Below are 13,672 nucleotides of genomic sequence, written 5' to 3' on the forward strand. Positions count from 1 at the left end.
TCGAAAAACCTGAGTTTTCGGTAGAAAAACATGATACCCTTGCCTGAGACCGAATAACTCAGCCATGTTGTGAAATACGTCCATGAAAATTGCTCACGCCATTTACGGGACTTGAACTCAGGTCTTTTCCGCCCGGTGTGGGAAGGACGGAAATTTTACCAGCTGTGCTACCCACGAGAGACCTTGCTCTTGCTCATACAACACTCACGAGGGACATAAATTTAAATTGAAGAAGGATGGTTGCAGGATATATATGCCAGAATTTGCGGGTAGTTGATTGAGTAACTTCCATCTGATGCTGTGGCAATGGATAGTTTGAAAAATTTAAGGAGGAACTAAAAAAATTATTAGAGGCTTCGGACAGGTGATGTGATAAATGTTTTTTTTTTTTTTTTTTTTTTTTTTTGGCTTATGCTGCTTTATTGTATCATTTTTCAAAACTAATACTAATGTAAAATCGATACTCTTGGAAAAATTTCTCAAAATGTGTTTTTCTGGCGATTTTAAACTGATTTGGAGATTGTACAGGTTTAAGCATTTCAGACAGAGAAATCTCCTGTACTACCGGTTGCCTAGATATTGCACTACTCATAACTTACAGTAGCGTCGCCTATGCTGTGGAAATCTGAGTTTACGACACACAGCACAATGAAACCACTCTATTCGGCAGAGTTTTGACTGCTCAAAGGGTCATCTGGAAGTACTATCTCCTTCCCCAGTTGTGCGCAAGCCTTGACTACAGAACTCTCTGATGTGATTACCGCTGACCGTCAAGGAAAAGAGAATCACCTACATTTCAAGCGTGATTGTACAGATGATATCTTTTCTCAACATAAACGGATAGATCGACGATTTCCCCACAGCACTAAGATCCAGGACCAAGTTGATCTCGAACTTACAAAGACTATACAATAGGAAGTTCCTTCCAGTATAGATGTCGAAATGATTCAGTCTTTGGATTCTTCAAAGATCCTAACCTTCAAGGTATTCCCCCTTTGGATTCGCCTAGTATTATTTTCATCCCCCGACTCTCAAGAGTCCCTGGACAAGATCCATAAAGATTTGGAACCAAGGATACATCTCACAAGGAATGATGATCATATTGATCAAGACAGATGTTCTCAACTGAAGGACAGTTTGGCACAGACTTCAGCTTCTCATCTCGCTGTTGTTACTGAGTTACCAGCATATCCAAGCCTGGGATGTATTAGAAAAAGATGAACGCCCTGATGCATCTTCCTTGTTTAAAATTATTACTCGGTTTAAAAAAAGAAGTTGTTACCTACCTTATTTCCGTCCTGTTTCGGAGTCTTATAGGATTACCTATTTATCAAAGCCGCTGTCAGCTATTTATTAGATAGATAATCAAATTTTGAAACCATCAGAACGGTTTTGCTCATCGATAATGAAAGGCTGACTGCTCATAATGAGGAACTATTAATTACAGCAAAACGTTTTGACTAATTTATAGATTCACCTGCTTCTCGGGTAGTTCTCTCAGGAAGTCTAAAAACTCCATTCCACAATAACATCTCTTTCGCTCAGGCTCTCCAAAATAATTTAGCCGTCAATCGCGACTCTCATTTTGTTCCTCACCTTTCCGACATGGGAAATGGATTTTACATGGAAATTAAGCCTCCCGAAGAACATAAGAATATCATCATCTTGAAAGATTCTGTTACAAGTAAACTCAATTCTAGTCAGGAGATTACAGACAGTCATTAATACTCTAAAGAAAGACATTAAAAATCTCAAAGTGCTTAAGACTAGCTAGAAACAAGAGCGTAATCCTTGAAACAGCATCTAAAAAATATTTAGATTGCGTTTCTCCTTCAGAAACTTTCTCTAATGTAGGACTTTCTTTTTCAAATACTCCCAAGAGAGCTAACCCGACCATTTTGGTAGATATGTACAAAATTTGTACGTAAACATGTAGGATGGCACCTGAACGTCAGTTCAACTCCGCCTTTGTACTCTGTGATGAATACAGAGCTCTGTAAAAAGCCTGAAATGTGTGTAATATTATGTTTGTGCAGTGTGTGTGTGTGTGTGTGTTGTTGTGTTGTTTAGTTGTTTCTAGCCGTTTTGTCACCAGGCAGGAGATCACCTGGAAAGCCTGCCCAGTGTCCGTCTACACCACGGGGAAGAAGGCCACAACTATGCATGTGCCGCAGCTGCCCTCCGAACCCTCTGGTTTACCAGCTCTTACTGCCCTAATATCAGAGCAAAAAAAAAAAAAAAAAAAAAGAATAAATAAATAAAATAAAAAAAATAAATAAATAAATCGTTTTGGTATATAATATTTCTAAAGACATGACAAAAGATAACATCCTCCTAGAGCTGGGCTTCGCAAATGGCGGCTTGCTGGTCACTTTGTTTCTGGCCCACCAATTAATAGTTGATGAGTATGGAAATTGAGGAAAAAATCTGACGAGTTTAATAAATATTAATTCGTTTTCATAGAAGTTATTTTGAATTTTCTCCAAGCTGAAAACTGCTAAGTTCTAATTACTGATATTATTACCAGAACGTAGCACTGCACTGTCATGATGACAATCATTTCCTGAGAGCTAATGTCTGCATGGTTCCAATATCGCTATTGGCAACCATGCAGACATCAGTATTAAAATAGCGATATTGGCAACGTATGGTTGTCAATATCGCTATTTTATAATTCAGTACAAATGGGTGAAATCCATATACAAAGAAAAGTTGACAGTTAAAACCGTCAGTTTAAAACAGAATGGACAATTGAATTTTGTTTCATACTACTTAATAATTTACTCATGTGCTTAATCTGTGATGAAGTCCTGTTCGTTGTTAAAGTATGTAATCTTAAAAGACATTATGAGACCAAACATAACGATTTTCACTTAAAATTTCCACCACACTCGAAATCCAGAGAAAGTAAGCTAGATAAGCTAAAAGTCATACAGGTAGGCCAAAGTAATATTGTGTGGACCTTCTGTATCACAGGAAAAATGTACATAAGCTTCTTTGAGAGTATTATGGATTCCAGCTAAGAAAATGCTACCCTTCACTCACGCTGAGGTGCACAATGCATATCAGAAACAGTAAAAGTAATAGAGGGAGAAGAAACGGTTAGAAAGCCAACTCTCTATCAGTAGAAATGACATCTGAATGGATGCAGGAAATAAAAGAATAATTTTAAATAGTGAGGCCCAGTTTAAATCGGAAATGTATAAAATTACAACAAAATCAAGGTTTACTGAATTACTTAAGTCTAATTACTACATAAAAATTTTGGCTGCACCCCCAACAACGAATATGCCGAAATCACAATAGTGACTATAACTTGGATTTGTGAAAGTATTTTAGCTCATTAACATTCACCAAGTCAAAATACAGGAGATCACTTACTGATAAAAATACGGATCGCCTCCTGCGAATCTCACGCAAAAGCTACGAGCCTAACTACAAGGACATGATGAGGGACCGGAAGTATCACTTTCCCCACTGACTGATGATTGGCCCACCAAAAATTCAACAGCTAAGGTTAGTGGCCCTTTATTGAATTTAACTGAAAAATTCTTATTATATAGATCCTAGAGGATCTATATAATAAGAATTTATTATAACAGACTTTGGATGCTCACTTAAAGAAACAATACAAGAAAAAGTTTAAAAGTTGTTTCTATGCAGAAATCTATTGTGTCATCGTCTGTTAACATTACTGAATGTGGATGCCAATATAAATCACGTCGACACTACTCTATCCGGACATTTAGACTATAGAATGACTACACTTATGGATGACGACCACCATCTAGTTTTCCTTCATCTTGATATGTGCCCTCGTGGGTAGCACAGTTGGTGTAATCACCGTCCTCTCCATACCGGGTGCAAAAGACTTGAGTTCGAATCCCGTGAATGACTGGAAGAATTTACAGTATATGGGTTTTTTCACAACGCGGCTAATTAAGTCGGTCTCACAAAGGTAGCATGGATTTTCAAATTGATTGGCGGGGATTTATACATTCTTGTTTGCTGGCCTTTAGCTATGTACTAGAAGCGGGATTTTGCTCGGGTTTGGATTCCCTGGGTAAGGGATTGCTGGCGTCGGAATGTGGGTTCCCTAGATGCGGGATCGTTGGCATCCGCTGGTCCGCATTCACTGGTATTTGGCAATACCAGTGGATGCTGAATTTTATTTATTATTTATTTTTTATTAAAGAATGATCTTAAACTCGCTTTGGGCTTTCAGTACAGGATAGTCAGGTACACCACGGTTCAAATCTAGTTGTGTCCCACCTCCTTGTGGTGTAGACGGAGGCTTTTCAGAATCCCTTTTCTGGTTGCAAAGTGGCCAGAAACAAGTAAACAACACGCACGCATACACACACACAACACTAACAACATAACATAACATTACAGACATTTCTGGCCGTTTTTCAGAGTTTCTGTACCATCACAATGTACAACGGCCGAGTTGAACTAACGTTCTGGAGACGCTCTACATAAGATATTGTATACGTGTCTACGTGTCTACATAGCTATTGTGTAGATGTACCCAATAAAATGGCACTCAGTGTATATATCTCTCTCACTGTCTTCGCACATAGGTTACAATGATCCTCCTTTAACGCCGTGTGGGAAAAAAAACCTGTGTTCGAATCGTCTCCCCTCCCCCGAGGAAGAAATTTTATCAGCTTTCTTTCAGAGAGTGACCGAGTTACTTGATCTTGGACAAGGGTTTTGTGGTATTATCTTCTTGTAGAACGTATGAATTTAGGCCCAGAAAACAGGCAACTTATTACACACTGATACAGACACCATGCATTGAAGCGTCATAGTCTTAGTTGCTTTGGCGTTTTACACGTACACTCTACTGCTATAGATATGCCTTTTAAATATTATATGCTGTAGATCAAAACTTGTTAGGAAGAATATACAGTCATCAACAAGATTTTTAGTTATTAACAAGAATTGTTTTAAATTAATAAGTAATTTTAATTTTTTTTTTCTTAATATTAACGCTAAGGATGTCTTAACACGAACAAATCTTGACATTTTCATGACTTATCCTTTATAGAGAAGTACGGTGGATCAATTAACAAATACACATTGCTTATATACAGGGTGATTCACTACCAGTACGACAAACTTGCAGGAGGTGTAGGGGGCACAAAGCCGAATCGCAATCGCATAGCATTGCAGGGTCCGAAATGCCTTCGTCATGCGGTAGAGGACGTTGAACGGGAGGTCGCGTGAACAGCGATCCCGCTGGAAGTCAGCATTTGCGAACCGGTTCCCGAGGCAGTAGGATGGACGAGTATTCAAACGTTGAACTGCCCGACATGCACCTCGCGTATGGAGCTGCGGACTGTAACGTGCGCGCCGCTCTGCGCTTGTACCAGGAACGTTTCCCGCACAGGCGTGCTCCTCATCATACGATTTTCGCACGTCTGCACAGAAGGTTACGTGAGACTGGTTGTTTCACGAGAGGTACCATGAATCAAGAGCGAACGACGAGGACGCCAGACAATGAGGAGAATGTCCTACATCTTGCAGAAGGCAATCCGAGTACGAGTACTCAAGCGATAGGCCAACGATTGGGTATTTCCCAATCCACTGTATGGAGGATACTGTCAACAAACCAAATGAGTTCATACTATCTGCAACGCGTCCAATCATTGTAGCCTGCGGATTATCCACTCCGGAGGACTTTTGCTACTTGGTTTCTTCAACAGAAACGGTTCGCAAATGCTGACTTCCAGCGGGATCGCTGTTCAACGTCCTCTACCTCATGACGAAGGCATTTCGGACCCTGCAATACTATGTGATTCCGATTCGTCTTTGGGCCCCCTACACCTCCTGCAAGTTTGTCGCACTGGTAGTGAATCACCCTGTATATATAATGTGTACGCGCTTTTTTTTTTATCAAGCTGAATGAATCACTGAAATACTGAATAATCAAATCGAGTCAAAGAGCAGTCTGGAAAATTCGCTAAATATCAGTTTACGCTTTTCGCAATAGGAGTTTGTTTATTAAAGATACGTTGCAAAAGTAGAACTGTCATGCACAGAGCACATGTACTGACAGTGATGTAATGGTCTTATGTCGATCTATTTTCAGAATGGGCTTTTCTCATACTAAAACTAAAAGTAAGTATAATTTCCACATTCGTGAAACAAAAAAAAAAAAAAAAAGAAAAAGTGAGTTCTAAAATAACAGAAGCAAATTTTTTTATTTCAGTGTTACTTGGGAAAATGAATTTATCATTTTGTCTGTACACGGTAACTTTGTTTTAGTCACCGTGTACAGTCTGTACTCAACAGATATTGCGCAGTAGGTTCAGTTGACTCACCCTCGTACTTTACTGCATTTAGTTTACATTTGGCAATACAAGCCGGTATGCAACATTTTAAAAAAAAATTTTTAGTTGGTTGTTGTAGGGTTTTAGGCGCATTAGCGACTAAGAAAATTGCATGTGTTCTGTGGTCATTTACTGTTGGCTGGATGAAAAAGTCGAGTTTCCAGGACAAGAAACCACGCCTGAGAATGATTAACTCATCACGTTGTGAAAAAGTCCAATAAAATTTCCTCGCGTCGTTGACGGGATTCGAACTCATGTCTTTTTCGTCTGATGGGGAGGGCGGTGATTATACCAACTGTACTACCGACGAGGGCACAAAGAGAGAGAGAGAGTAATGGCACATCATATAACAGTAGTCCTAACAGTAAATAATAATTGATAATTGCATAGATACGATGACTTTATCGCTTTCACTTAAAAACAGACCAGGATAGTCCCAGATGCTTGAAGTCCTGGAGTCCTGTGAGATAACACACACATCTCCGAGGATTCCAAGGTCACGTACACTGCAGTCCTGTTTTCAGGAAGTACACGCAGGAACGGACTGATAACATATTTTTCTTATTTGCACAGAGCAAGGTGTGGTAAAATCAGGTTGAAATATCTACTTATATATTCTACAATTTAAGTATATTTTGTTATATTAAAGTTACTTGAAAATTACTTCCTCTGCTCATGTGTGGTATGTCTGCAAATTGCGTTTATTCTCTGGGTGATTTGTCTGTTTTGCTGGACGAAAAACAGGAGTTTTCGGAGATGGGGGAGGGGTAAATCCATGATATTCTTTCCCAGGTCCAACTAACTCAGTATAATTTAAGTACAGAATAAAGTGTTTATTGTACCCAGAATTCGTGCAGTTAGTTAGTCAGGTATGTACACAGAGGTTATTTCATTTTCATCAGGTTGCAGGGCTTCCTCACTCTTTCCGCATTGAAAAAAAAAAAAAAAAAAAAACCCTTATCAATTATCGGTCGTCCTTCTACGTGCACTCCTAGAGTGACTTTATCCAAACGAAGTTTTCCGTTTCATTTTCCAATAACGCACGAGGCCGCCACTTATCACAAAGTGCATTTGCTTGTCAGAGTAGTGACGTGATAAGGAATGTTTATCAGGTACCAGGCACATTGCGCTACTACCTTACAGTATTCTAGTAAACAACATAAGCTTTTAATTTTGTAACGCTTCAAAAACCCCCTTTAGGGATATTTCAAATGTTATGTTTTAATGAAGTTGATGGGTGATTTAAATTTTGTGAGGAAACTAAGGCTACGTGGGGTTAATATATTGTGTCCGCAGATTGTGCATATTCTATGGTCACTTTGCCTTTTTTTTTTATGGATAAAAAATCCCAGTTTCTGAGCCGGGAGAAATGGCTCCCGTTCGGATGAGAGACGAGATTCGAACCCAGGCCTATTTCGGTGCCCAAATTTCCCCATATCTGTAATCGCACAGTTCCATGGTTGAAGACTACAACTTCAACAGGATATGTTCTGTTCCAGTTCATTTCACAAGTGTGCTCCTGATGCTTTCTTCCTAGCATGTTGTCATCTTCAAATAACATCTGGCAACAAACAAAATACTACCTCTATGAATTTATCAGTTTTAATTCTTTTTGCCTTTTCTCCATAAAGCCTTGATGAACTTGCTTGTATTTTTGATATAAGATGATATAAGAGGCTAATTTAGTGATGTGAGAGGTGGTAAAATGAGAAGGAAACGAGTCTTATGATCATAAACTTTTGATTATTTGGAATATCCGCATCGGTTATTTATAATATCCTGCATCATACATTATTTACTCGAATATCAAACAAAACAGCACTAATCCCTGCGAATGACTGCTTGAAGAAATGGAGATAGAATGTTTCGTTACCGTACCTGGAGAGTCATGCAAAAAAAAAAAACTTTGTTTAAGACGAGGTAATTTTTAACCACCCGTAGTCCTGCGAAATTTATTTGCTCTTGCCTATTACCATCGCAGAGAGCACAGTGGTTGTAATCACAGGTTTTCCGTAGCCGAGTGGTCAGGAGCGGGAGTGCAGTAGCACACGCTCTTTGAGTAGACCGGGGTTCAAGCCCCTGACTGCTGAATACGATCGATCTGCCAACCCGCACTGGACCAGCGTGGCAGATTATGGTCCATTTTCCTCAGCATGAATTGTTGAGGAGGCTTCCATCCTGCAGTGGGTTGATAATGGCTGCAATTTACTTTTTGTAATCACAATCCTCCCCGTACCTTTTCCCTTTCCAGGTGGAAAAAGGATGTCAATGACGCGAGGAACGTTTATGTTTGTTTTTTTTTTTTTTTCACTTCATGGCTGAGTTAGACGGTCTCAGGAGAGGATAGAAGGATTTTTCTTCCAGAAACTCGGTTTTTTTTCTTCCAACAAAGAATCACAATCAGTTTGCCTTCTTTGTTGGAATAAAATATTAATACACACTGGTGTATTATTGTCTGTAATTCTTTAGCTGCACTACTATGACAGTTTCTTGTCTTAGTAATCTGTCTACACTGTTCAGAAAACTTCATATCAGATTGTATTGCTACTCCCGAGTTCTTTTTATTATCTACAGTTTTGAGTTTAGTGGTACCCAGCTGGTAGTACTCTACTCACTCTGGTGACCTAGTGTCCTTAGGAGACTCCGCCAGGCAAATGCTCCACAAAACCTCTATAAGGTAATAAACTTAATAAACTGCCTTACAGACAGAAGTGTCTCAATACGCACAAGGTTCCAGGAATTGACACGCCCTATGAATAAAAGCTGCCCAGAGGGTTCAAGCCTTGGCACTTTCTTCTGGAACACTGTTCTGGACGAATTTCTGGCCTTGAATCTGGGCCCCATGGAAAGCCTGGCCTTTACAGATGACATGATTTTCCTTGTAAAAGGTAGCACGCGGTGGTTGTAGAGCAAAGATCAAATAGCGCCCTCTTGCAGATGCAGGAGTGGACATAAATGCACATGCTGAAAATATCGCCTGTAAAAACCAAACAAATACTTCTAAAAGGCAATTTGGACATAAGAAAACGTCTACAAATCAAAATTAATACAACTACTATAAAAATGGTAACAGAACTAAAATATCTTGGAGTGGTCTTTGATTCAAAATTAACTTTTTACCCCCATTTGACGTACTTGGCAAAGAAAGTGAGAAATTATGCAGGTATTATTGCCAGGATCAGTCGAGCAGGCGCAGACAGGGAGATTCAAAAGAAAGACCCCTGGCAATTATATACCGCGCAATGTTCCTACCTGTTATCACCTATGGAGTCGGTGCGTAGTTCACCCGCTCGGCCATAGTAAGAAACAGGAATAAATTAGAATCAATACAAAGGACAATACTACTCACTATTACGAGAGCATGTCGTACAATAAGCATACCTGCGCTACAGTTGCTCGCCGGAGTTCTCCCACTTTACTCGGAAGCAGCCAAAAGAGGCTTATATTATAGACTTAAAAAGGGCATACCCACGGAATTTCTGGGGATAGCCCTTGATACAGCCAACACCTTCAATGCTGAAAGAAAAAGAATAGCCACAAAGCTCCATGAGCTATAGCAAACAAAGTGGGAGCAGGAAACCAGTGGTCTGGTTACCAAAAGGTTTCTGCCACAGGTGGCAATGGTTAGCCCAAAGCCACCTAAGTGGTATTATGCCCCTGAACTTTTTACAACATTTATATTGACAGGTCACGGCTCCCTAAAGATGAAACTAACCTCCTTAGGACTGACTGATGACCCAAACTGCACCTGTGGAGAGAGTGAAGACTGGGCGCACATACTATATGAATGTATATAATTTATGACATCCCCAGAACACAGCTAATAGCACAGATTGACCCGCTTCCTAGGGAAGAAGAACATCTGTTCATCATAGAAGAGCAAAATTATAAAGCCTTTACAACCTTCACACAGAAAATATTCGAAATGCGCAGAACTGTCCAAAGAAGGGCAATTCAGCCCCCCAGCAATTAAAAAATCAATAGTTAAAATTGCCCACGTCTCCCACCACGCCCAGACGATGACTTAAAAATTGTCGGGACAGCAGTATTCTGCGCCCTGACAGAAACCTGGCATAACAAAACCGTATTGACCCAGGACTACCCTGCCATGTGTAGGGATCTGGGGGCTCACACCAAATAAGTAATCATATAGAGGAGGGAGATGTACAGTCAGCCAGGGAAACAGATTAGCTGAAAAATATATGAGTAAGCTAGTAGCAAGGGGATGCAATGTAGAATGAAAGAAAAATGAATGAATGAGAATGAATAGGCTGGGCATTGAGTGAAAGAGTGAATTAGGAATTGTGGTAAAAGAGAATAAATGTCAATTTTGGCGAAAGAGTGACCCAGCATGAGGGAAAGAGAGAGTGAATGAGTGGAAGGGCAAATGTAATTGGCTGAAAGAATACAAAGTTAATAATAACTTACATTACTTTATATATACTAACAACACAAACACTATCATTGCATTCTCTCCTGGCCTGCAAAACACTTGTTGTAAGGCCTGCACCACAATTGAGGAATAACGGTAAGATGAGGTGCCCAGAGAGTGCAGTGCAGAAAGCAAGAGGCGAACAAATGAAATGAAAGCCAGAAGAATGAACAAGAGTGTAAGCGTGTGAGAAAAAGAACGCAAACCATAAATGTTACAGTTAAGTACACACTAACTCTAGGTTTTAATCTTTTATATTGTTTCTTATTTAGGTTAATTATTAAGCATTAGTATTTAAACTTATATTACACACCATTGCATCTCCCCTGATATGCGGAAAAAAAAAGATGGATGAGTGAGTGAAAAAAAATATACATATATAATATATAACCTAACAAAAAAAAATGATAAATTATGAGAAAAAAGTATAAAAATAGAATGCAAGTAGAGTGAGATTGCAGACTATGAATGAAGTAAATGTGTGTCTTCCCACCCCTTCGCCTGGTGGGTTTCCCACTGCCAGCTAACATATCCCCCCCCCAGAGCAGGATGGGCAGTTTGACCTTCCCACCGGATTTGACACTACACGGACCTGACAACCATCACCGAAGAAGACATACTGCAGTTTGCTGCCGACACGCCATTTGGCGATCTGAACTGGGTACTCAAACTCGGTTCTCTTTAAAACTCCATCCCCGAGCAGGGGAGAAACCCTTATTGCCGTAAGGCAACTAACACATTTTATACTTTACTTAATACTCTAGGATTCCTGCTACCATGCAAGACCTATCATTTTCCAGTATTATTTATCAGCCCACCCAAATAATCTATCCGTATGTTGAAGTAGTATGCCCTGATTACTAACATTAACTATCCAATATCATTAATGAATATTAGAAACAGTAAAGCAAGGGATCAAGGACCGAAGCTGAGGGAGCCCATTCATAACATTAGTCCATGAAGAGCAGTGGCCGTGAAAAACTACTCACTGTTTCCTGCCATCTGTGGTAGTAACTTACCACATTGCTTCAATTTATGCAATAATTGTTTATGGGACTGTATCAAAAGCTTTACTGAAATCAAAGCAAATGATATCAAAATTATTCCTTTTATCCAATTCTTTACTGACAACCCCATAATATATTAAATTAACCAGACATGATTTGCCCTTAGCCAAGCCATGTGCTGTGATTCCTTCATAATTCTGTACCTCTCCAAATGATTTTGTATTGCATCCTTAAGGATTTCATTATCTGTAGTTGCTCATTTCCCCCTTTGAGCCACCTTTGTGAATAGGAGATACATTGGCACATTTCCATTCTACAGGGACATCGACGGAATTCAAAGGTGCTCTCATTGTTACACATTAATAAATCATGAGTCTTTAATTGCACAATTGGATTCAGTCATCTCCATTTCTTTAGAGCTGTTAACGTGGAGCACAAGTGTATTGTCACAGATTCCCTGAACGTTTTTAACATTTAAATCATTCATATTTGATTTTATTTCCGAGAAAAGCACATTTTTATTTATTTATTATTATTATTATTAGCCATATGGTGCAAGGAAGCCTGAGGCTTATTCTGCACCAGCCAAAAAAATTTTTTCTGAACGGAGAGAGAGAAGTAGAAGGGAATCACCAAGAAAAAGAAGAATGATGATATCCAGCTCAGGACCCTGGGTGTGCCAATCCCATACTCACCAGATGTAAGCCCCTGGGGTTAAAAGATACCGCAGCCGACAGGATTCGGACCTGTGCGGGGAGACCCCAACGGATTTCTACTCCGTCGCCTTAACCACTCGGCCACGACTGCCATTAGCATCACCACTAATACTGTTGCTGAAGTATTTCAGTTATACCACTATTACGACATAAAGAATTGTTACTGGCTTTGATAATAATCGTAGGAATAGAACTACTAATTACATTAGTTCGAATAAAACCCTCCAAGGCATCTCCAAAATCCAGACTTGGTGTAATATACTTCAACCATTATTTTGTCCTGAATTGCTCACCTGAACCAGAGTTATCCACGGCCTGGATAATTCTAGAGCATAAGATAACATAAGCATAACAACTCGAGGAGCATAAGATCCTTCAACCTCATACTTTAAAGCACAGAGATAGCTTAGCTAAAGATTTCTCGTAATCTGCCTTCTAGTAAGCTGCCTGAGCTTATCTAATCTCCCTGAGTAACTTTATTACGGACTAATTTTTATTTACGCTGATGATTTATAATCATCCCTTGCATCTTTCTTCTCTGCCACTACGGTCATTAGTTCATTTACCATCCATTTTGGTTTATACCACGAATAACATCTTTTCGTTGATATAAAAAAGCTTAAGAGCTTCCAAAATAATTTCCTTAAACATTTCCATAAAGAAGATGACAAATTTGACAACGAAACTGTCAAATATAGCAAAAGTATACTTTTACGTAAAAACCGCTTCTTTTTCTTTCATTTTTTATTTTTTACGTAAAGTCATACTTTTTATACATTTTTCACAAAACATTTGTTGACTAGTTCAAGAAATATTTCAGTTGTTCGAGATAAGCCTGCATTTACCAGTAATGACACAATTAAACGAACTAAAAATATCACTATAACTTGGTACAAAGTTATAGTCATATTATCTGATAAACTGGTTAAATATAACTCCGTTTATCTTTATTGTGACGTTATTAAATACAGTTACAAGTAAATAATAATAAATGACAACACTGCAGAAATCTTTTAACTTTAGTTGTTATGCCTGACGCCTCACTGGTTTTTATTTAAAGTAGTGGTAGCAGTAGTAGTAGTAGTAGAAGTAGAGGCATGAGATGCAAGAAAGCAAGCTTATATAGCAGCAACCAAAAAAAAAAATAAATAAATAACATTTCCCACATCCATTCCCTTT

At 39.0% G+C, this 13,672-nt stretch overlaps 1 non-coding gene across 1 annotated transcript; it reads right to left on the reverse strand.

Moving 5' to 3' along the window:
- Nucleotides 1-12,502: 12,502 nt before the first annotated feature.
- TRNAS-AGA (transfer RNA serine (anticodon AGA)) lies at nt 12,503-12,584 on the reverse strand. The gene has a single exon. It is a non-coding gene; the product is annotated as a tRNA-Ser (tRNA).
- Nucleotides 12,585-13,672: the final 1,088 nt, after the last annotated feature.

The sequence above is a fragment of the Mastigoproctus giganteus genome, chromosome 11, assembly GCF_048544385.1.
Source record: "Mastigoproctus giganteus isolate SK-2022 chromosome 11, ASM4854438v1, whole genome shotgun sequence".
NCBI lineage: Eukaryota > Metazoa > Arthropoda > Arachnida > Uropygi > Thelyphonidae > Mastigoproctus > Mastigoproctus giganteus.